The sequence below is a fragment of the Toxorhynchites rutilus genome, chromosome 2 (assembly GCF_029784135.1).
Source record: "Toxorhynchites rutilus septentrionalis strain SRP chromosome 2, ASM2978413v1, whole genome shotgun sequence".
NCBI lineage: Eukaryota > Metazoa > Arthropoda > Insecta > Diptera > Culicidae > Toxorhynchites > Toxorhynchites rutilus.
The window spans coordinates 230,894,195-230,903,446 of record NC_073745.1 but is presented as its reverse complement, the minus strand read 5'-3'; the positions used below and the strand labels follow the sequence as shown (position 1 = coordinate 230,903,446).

The following is a 9,252-nucleotide window of genomic DNA, read 5'->3' as shown; positions in this document are numbered from 1 at the left end:
AATGATTTTCCATCAATTGTACACAATTTGTACAGATCAGATTTTCGTAATGTACGCGTATGCTAATTATACATGTAATTTTGCGAAAAATCTCGTACTGAAAAATTTTCCCTCTGGCGCTTGCGTCACTTTGCGAGATTACGGCAGTATTGATTAATATTCTTTCTGTTTTGAAATCATGTGGGTACGCCAACGATGTTGTCATCTTTTTGTCAGACCGTAAATAAATATCGCAGCAAACTCAACTTCAACTTACTAACTACATGTAGACTAATAAATCAACCATAAATACTAACCTAAATATTTCCTCACGAATATAAGCCATTCAATTGTCCCTGACATCTTTGCTATATCCAGAAACAATCAACTGTTATTTCTTAATCTCCGATTCACAATTTGAGCAATTATCCTTGAAACATCAAGAAAAAAAAGTCAATCTCCATTGTCTGCACATATAACCTTTCTGCGCTTCCTACCGTGCAATATATCGATCATTCCTTGCCCCACATTATATCCAGAACGAATAAATTTACTCTACTGACAAAGTTAATCACAGATATCGGTCACACTTCGCCTCGAGATAAAAGCCGTTCCCAGCGTCCAACGATTGAACACACAGCTGCTGCATATCGCCAGACGTCACAGCGGGTTGAAGACCAGATAAAAATCCACTATTCTTAGAGCATCAATGCATGCATTACGTCAGGGTCCCCGGAAAGGTCACATGAATTGTACACCTTTCATCAATATCGTATATCCGACCGGCGCTCACACGCTGTTTACGCCCCAGTAAACTATTACTTGCGGCGCACTCCAAACGCAGCGCAGATTTATTGCGCTCACCGATATTTATGGTATTTTGTGTGGTTTTGTTCTGTTTAATTTTTTCCTCCTGGTTTCAAGTCGAGTGTGTAATAACCCAGATCGGATGCTACCTACCTAACCACCAGCCGCCAGCAGCAGCCGCAATCTGTTGCACCGATAAAGCGTTCTGCAACCAATTTTGTGGTCCACCGTCGTCTAACGTCTAGCGTCTTCAAGTCGGCTCGTTTGAACGGCGTCGATTGCGGTGTTTGATTTATAATTCTTATAGTGTAGAACTGGCTTACGTCCGCAATCATTCGTGCGTGTACACAGAAATCGTAGTCACATGCCAACGTATTTCAGCTAATCGAAGTTCGAGTTTGGTATGATTGTGTAATTGTTATTGGTTTTTATTGGTCTAGTGCACTCATCATCGGCAGTGTTATCAAATCAGTTGTAACCGTTGGTTAAAAGCGAAATTTGAGCAAATTCAAATAAATGTACTAAAAATAATCTTTCATATACTTATTCCAAGCCATCGTCACTGGATAGTTTTCATAAATTCACAAACGGTTTGAGTCTCGGGTAAACAATGCCCACCGCGACACACTATCCAGTTGATTTACCGTCATCGAACGGAACTACCAACTGGGCAGAGATAAAAAGTTTTTCTTTTTCCCAGCTTTTGTGTGGTAAAACAATTACAACACAAAAGCTGGGAAAAAGAAAAGCTTGGTAAATAAGCAGTGCCGGCAAACGACTTCAACCATTTCAGGAAGTCAGAAGTGCGCGACGGAAAATTAAATTTAATATTGAATTATTGGAAAAAAGGTGAATATAGATGGTAGAGGAAAACGGATAGAATCTACGTAAGGTTAGTTGAAAATTTGAAATGGGAAAACAATGTTAGTAAAGTTTAGTTCCGGTTCACAGAAAACAGGATTATAGAACAATAGAAGGATAAGGAAAATAGAAAGAGAAGAGCTGAAAAAACGGAAGAAAAGGTAATCTGGTCTGATCTCTCTGGCAAAACTAGCCCGAATACTAATACGCTGGACAGGTCCGTCCAGCGAGCCTTTTATTTTACGTGCTGATTTATTTCCAGCAACAGCTCAGCCATCCATTTTGTTGGACGTCTGAATTCCGTTTCCGCCATCGCGCAGAAGAGATACTGAAAGCGCAGAAGTCCCCGACGAAGTAGCTAGGGGCAGCTGGAAGGTTAAGCATAGGAGACGGTGTACCAGAACACGGAGAGAGAAAGAAAAACCTAAGTCATAGTTACCGCAAGTATACGCATGCAAACTGTTGAAATATTGTGACGTCATAAACATTAAGGAGAAAGAGGAAATAGGGACAGGTGAAAAGAAATAGAGAATAGAAAAATGAAGAGAGAAGAAACATTATACATATAAAAATAATATAACCGTGTTCTTCTACGATCACTATCCCTTTATTGTAGTCGTCCTCCGGACTCTAAAGGAGTCATCAACCCTCGATCTCAATCGGCCAAAAGTGTGTTGGTTAGCACTGCACGGCCTTTGAGCGAATTCAGCGTGTGGGCTCAGTAGGTGGCACCAATAAGTGCGTAAGATTCCCTGGCAGTGTAACACGTACCAAAGTACTCCGGTTTGCGAGTGAGGAAAATATTCTAAGGCAACCGACTGTTGAATGAGCGACCCGAGAATCTTATTCCCATCCTTAGAGCACAACGATTTCTGGGTTAGCTAGTTAGATATAAAACACCACAGCGTTCATTTAGCTTGAGCTTGAGCTTGGGTAGACTGTACAATTCGTAGTTGCTCTCCGCGATTGACCTGAACCAACCAAATTGCACAAATATCACACAGAATGGCGCTTGGGACTAGCAAATCATTCTCGTTGTGCAATTTTCGGTGATTCAAGCTTTAAATGGTCGATAACGACGCCGGCCACGTCCTTACAGTCACCAGGGGAAGGGAAGGAATGTTAGTATGATATTCGTCGCCCGTAGGCCAGAAGGGTCGCCTCTATAGTGTAGTTCCCTAGCGTTTATCATGGAAGAGATAGTTGTTAGTGGGAATGGTTAAGAAAAATCAGGATTCACTGCGGTAAGTGATATGATTTTAAAAACGTTAGCTCTCAACTATTCGACGAAATGAGATTTGAAGGAAATATACATTCTTATCGGACCGGTCATGCATATAAAACACCACAGCGTTTATTTACCTTATTAACTCAGTTGAAGACTCTTTGGAGGAAACGAATATTAAAAATTCACATAATACAGGTCGGATTCAATTATATTAGGCTGTCAAAAAAGTCCTGCGGTATTTTTTTTTGAATTTTCATTTGTTCATAAAATTAGTTACAATCATCTGTTTTAAGTCAAATATACGCCGTTTTGTTCGATGACTTGTTCCCAACGAGATGCCAACTTCATAATACCCCTGTTATAGAAGCTCGCTTCCTTATTGGCAAAAAACTCGGATAGCCAATTTTCACAGGCCTCTTTTGTGGCTAACTTCTGACTACCTAGCTCGTTCGCCATGGACAAAAACAGGTGGTAGTCACTTGGTGCAAGGTCCGGACTATACGGCGGATGCAAAAGAACCTCCCATCCGAGCTCCCGGAGCTTCTGGCGCGTCACCAAAGAAGTGTGTGGCCTGGCGTTGTCCTGATGGAAGACAATGCGGCCTCTGTTCATCAAAGATGGCCTCTTCTTCATGAGTGCTACCTTCAAGCGGTCCAGTTGTTGGCAGTACAGGTCCGAGCGTTTGGCCATAGGGAAGCAGCTCATAATAGATTATTCCTTGACAATCCCACCAAACACACAGCAGAGCCTTCCTGGCTGTTAATGAGGGCTTGGCCACCGTCTGAGCCGCTTCAGCGGGCTTCGACCACGACCGTTGTCGTAAGTGACCCACTTTTCATCGCCAGTCACCATCCGCTTCAGAAACGGGTCGATTTTGTTGCGATTCAGCAGCGATTCACATGCGTCGATACGGTCAAAGATGTTTTTTTGCGTCAACGTGTGTGGCACCCATACATCGAACTTCTTTGTGAATCCAAGCTTCTTCAAATGGTTAATAACGGTTTGATGACTTATCCCCAGCTCTTGGCCGATGCTACGGCTGCTACTATGCCGGTCTTTCTCGGCTAATTCAGCGATCCAGCGATACACAACAACGAAAACGTTGAAACCATCGTTGTGCGGTGGAAATGGAAACTGTATCGGGTCCATAAACTGCACAAATTTTATTGGCACCTTGAGATGCATTTTTGCCTTTGTCATAGTAGTACTGTAAAATATGTCGGATTTTCTCTTTATTTTGCTCCATATTTGCGACACTATAACTCACGAACGACTTAACCAAACAAAACACTGTCAAGGACTTTATTATAGCGCGCAAAAATACCTTTCCAACAAGCTATAGTATGACTCGATACAATGAATACAACTAGAACTACGCGCTTACAACGACACCTCGCGGAAATACCGCAGGACTTTTTTGACAGCCTAATATTTCCTGTCATCGTACGTAGGATTTTTTCAAAATATTGATTTTTGACGAAATGGCGACATTTTTTGTAAAAAAAAAATGCGTTTTTGCCTCAAAAATCAAGACAACACCATTCACCAAAAGTTTTTTTTTCAAAATACCAAAAAAATCCTACGTACGATGACAGGAAATTCAGTGGAGAATCTGGGAAAAACTACTTCATCGAAATCGGATGGACCGTTCCGTAGGTAGAATTCCCACTAGTTTGCAAAACATAGTTTCGAGAAAAACGCGTTTCAAATTTTAGATCCGCACTCCTTATGCAAAGACTTAAGTCCACTAACTGGCTTGTAGCATTGGAACGGAGCATCGGACAAACCTGGGACAAAAACTACAGTAAATTAGACATCTCAGAGAACATTTTAGGCCAGATATATATTTTTTAAATTTTTCCATAGTTTCCATAGTGTACTACCCCCTTAAGAACAATAAATGTAAGTCATATCGAAATCGGTGTATCATGTCTCATGAACCCATTTCTTGCATCCAATCCGCGTATTTCATTCTTGGACGTCCATAAAATCAGAGAAACAACTGCGAGCATTTGAAAAAGATGAAAAATATATCTCAATTACCTTCAACTAGCGCAACCCATGCCGGGATTATTCCACTCAAAGGGTGACGGTCTTACCCCAACAGCACATATTTTCTAAGATGACTATTTCTATTAATTTATTACTTTAACTTACATCAACGCGAACCCCAACGATAGTTTACAATCCAGGGAACAAACTGTGGAGCAACGAAAAAGGATTTGAAATCTCGATCAAGAAAAAAAGATTAAACTCCACTACCGAAAAAATACATCTGGTTGCGCTTCATTGGTACTCGCGTATGTTTTAACCCATTGCGGTCGTATTAAATTTGAGCATGGGTATCGTACTGGTCGAAATTGTTTTCCCTTGAAAAAGCAGTAATACATGCAAGACTATGAAAAATAAACGTTTTTTAATTTATTTTGTGCGAAATCTTTCGAAATAGTTTTCAAGAGTGAATCATATGAAGTATAATTAATACATAATTTTATTTTTATTATGCGTTGAATATGAGATACTTTTACCATTAATGCAATAAATGTATAATTGATGCCAGCAATGTGTATCCGAAAAGATGAGCACTTTTCAATTTTAACAAAGTATATTTTACAGATTATTCAGATCACATAAGACACTTATGCAAACAATTATTCTTCTCTTTCATAACAACTACTTCAACATAAATCAAACCAGTTACTCAAATAATGATTTCAGCGTATTCAAAGTTTTCACTTTAGATAAACAAAGATTTTATCGCTTGAGACACCTATACGATTATTCAAATAACATGAGACATTTATGCAAAAAGTAGTTCTGATATTTATGAACAATCTTTTCCATCACACCAAACTGTTACAATGGCTAAATTCTGCTGTTATGATTTTTTGTCACACATTCTTATGCATTCAACGCACTGTGCGTTATTTTGTGTTGGTGACCACTTTGTTTGATACTTAGTACCGTTAGCTATTACTCGTCACGTATTGATTCGTGAACAGGTTCATTAGACATCAAGTTTCGTTTAGGAAAAGCAAAAACTGATACTTGATCTCGTAAAATATAAGATTAGCATGGTTTCTTGCTGTGGTGGCTGAGAGCAGACAAACGACCAGAACGGTAAAAAAGGTATGGTGGCTGAGAGCAGACAAACGACCACAAAGAGTTATTTGATATTTTGACATTTGACGGATCATGGAGTGTTCGATGTGATTTAAAACATCTAAAACAATAAATACTAACATGTACAGTGTTCATAAACATAGTTAATCAGAGTTTTCTAGTAAAACTCAAGGGGGACCGGCCTTACCCTCAGTGCCGGGCATACCCCCCGTTCCCCTAGCAGTTTTTTCGTGGTGCTGATCAAGCAAATGAAAAAAAGATTCGGTTTTAGTAACCCGATCCTCAAGGCTGCTACAATGTCAACTCCCAGAAACTTTTCCAATTTAACAAGCATCAACATTTTACAGGACGCGTTTTCAATGTTTTTCGATTGGTTTTTGCAATACAGGTCGGACTCGATTATCCGGAGTATTTATTTTTTTTCACTCCGGATAATCGAATCCTCCGGATAATCGAGTCATAAAAAACGAACTTTCTCTCGGTAAACGTAATATAATTGTGATTTGCACTTATTTATTAAACGGTTTTATCTAGATTGACCCGTTTGTATGTTTGTGACTTTGTAGCCCTGTAACTTTGTAGCTTTGTAACTTTATCTGTAGCGCTGTAACACATTAATAGTAATTTAACCCCATTCTTGTTGACCGCTTGATCTGAAATCTGGAACACAGCTTTATCGCTGCTGCGTATTCCATGATCTTGAAAATCCAAGATGGCGCCCGCTACGAAATGGCGGATTATGTACATATTTTCTTAAAATCCCATCAATATGGGTTGTCCCAAAACCCCATCAATATGGGTATCGAATGAAAGGGATTGACCAGTAGAACACAATTATTTATGGAAATTGTAAATCAAAGATGGCGACCACTACAAAATGGCGGATTACAAATTTTCTCAGAACCCCATCAATATGTATATCAAATGAAAAGGATTGACTAGTAGAACACAGTTATTTATGAAAAATGAAAATCCAGAATGGCCTCCACCACAAAATGGCGCCATATATATTTATTTTTCAAAACCTCATCAATATAGGTATCAAAAGAACGTTCTCGACTAGTAGAACATAGCAGATAATGCAAAAACCCAATTCCAACCACAGTCCCCAAACAACTAATTACTTTTTAAATGGTTTCATTCAGCTTGACCTGTTTCTATGTATGTTTGAATGTTTGTAGGGTTGTCCCTCATTAATAGAAAATTAACCCCGTTCCCGTTGAATAACTGATCTGAAATTTGGAACATACATTTAATTCTACTGTCGTTATAAAACTGCGTATTTCATGATCTTGAAAAACACACAACACAATGCTAGGAAGACAAAGAATTTTGACATCAAACACATTGAGATCTTATTGCAAGTGATCGAGCAACATCGATTCCAAAAATATCAACACTTCCGAAACTGTTGTTTAAATTTTTAATATTTGAATTAGACTTCTGAACAATTTATCATAGCTCGCGTGACTTGTTGATAAATGTTCGACATACGGATTAGCCCAACAACCCCAGAAAACATCACGAAATCAGTAAATTTTCATAAACGTTTATTCCCAAACTATCAACACAAATCATCACAAAACGACACTAACAACTCAGGCACCCTGCCAGCACTTCCTTCGGCACACCGGCATTGTAGAAAGATCTCACGCTGAGATCACGCCGCGATCGTTCAGTTCCGAACGGTGTAATTAATTCCCTGTCGGTGCAGTGTTTAGCGCTATCGAAATCGAAAGTGTCTCTCCCATGCGCGATAAAACAAAACAAGCGAAGAAACCGTGGCCCGACTAATGGTACACATCGAGCTCACCCACCAACCCACCGCAGTCAATCATGTCTGGCTTTACCCGACGATGGTCGGCCAGTTGGCGGTAGATGCTGCCCGAGTCCAACTGCCCTGGGCCAAGATTAATTTACATTTTGCGACTTGTGTCCTAGTGCCGCAAACCAACCAGGTGCAGTTTCAGATCCGATAAAGGCACATGACCTATCTCGCTGCATCCATCGGGGCTCTGACGACGATTTGCTGGGATGTGTGTCAACAGTATGGCAATCGCATGCAAATAAATTGGAGCTCCAGAGCGATCAAGATGCAAATCGTGTATGCATTCGGACAATGGAAATTGCACGGATCTCATTTATGGTGTCAATGTCAACGAAGGTCGACTGTGTCTATGTGATCGACTTTGTTATTACAGCACACAACAACCCACTGTTCGCCAAATCCGGATCTATTATTTAGAGCGAGAACCGATGCGGATCGAAAGCGATCGAGAGCGATCACCGTGACCGCTGGGAATCAGCTACTTTAGAATGTAGTTCCTGGATATAAACATTTATTTATTGTTGTTTTCTTCATTCGGACGGTGGGCATATGTGCATGATCCCGGTAGTCGTAAGAACTGGTGGTATATAGATCATAAACACGATAATTTATGAGTGAGAAATGTTAAAGGAGCGAAAAATTCAAACTATTTTCACGTGGGAAACTAAAGAGCGGGTCCAATGAAGACCTCAAGATAAGACGACCTTCCCACTGGAACGCTGGTCTATGAATATAAGAAAAACAGTAAATGGGCAAGTATCCGCGTTTCGCGTTCCGTCTGTTACGGATGGATCACGAAATAACCCGTATTTTCTACACTTGAAGGTTAAATCCTTGGTTTGCCAAGAATCTAACAAGACCTACCGATGGCTCGCCTTCGTCTCATCCACATAGAAGGAGACTATCTCATTCGTGGAATCCGAACAAAATGAGGCGTTCAAGTTTGTCCCAAAACGTGTGATCCTTAATGTGTTAACTGAGGAGGCGTTCTAGCGTAGTGGTAACATCTATATCTCTCACGCAAAGGTCACGAGTTCAATTCTCACTCCCGACATTTTTCCAAAAATGGAAGTAAAAATGACGAACCAGCCAAAAGTGCTGAAAGTCACTATAATAGACATAAAAAAAAGTGTAAACACAATTTCGTTTGGATTATTCTATTGAATGCATTCTCTAGTTTCCCACATGACAAAGATCCCGTACAAGAAATGATTGTAGCACTACCAGAAAATTTTACAAAACTTCGAAAAGAGAAAAACAAAACGAGAAGTGTGAATTATATCGATATTTAAAATAGTGGATGATCAAAAAAATATAGTTTACTTCAAAAGAAAATACAGTCAGCTAGGAATTGCTGTAGTGGAAAGGGGACAGTTTCGGACAACGCTTGTAAAAATTAAGTGGTACAATTTTCAACCAAATTAAA

General features: G+C 39.8%; 1 long non-coding RNA gene across 1 annotated transcript; it reads left to right on the top strand.

Moving 5' to 3' along the window:
- Positions 1-808: 808 nt before the first annotated feature.
- Positions 809-2,191, top strand: LOC129770311 (uncharacterized). The gene is made up of 3 exons (XR_008742093.1): positions 809-1,678; positions 1,738-1,808; positions 1,865-2,191. It is a non-coding gene; the product is annotated as an uncharacterized LOC129770311 (long non-coding RNA).
- Positions 2,192-9,252: the final 7,061 nt, after the last annotated feature.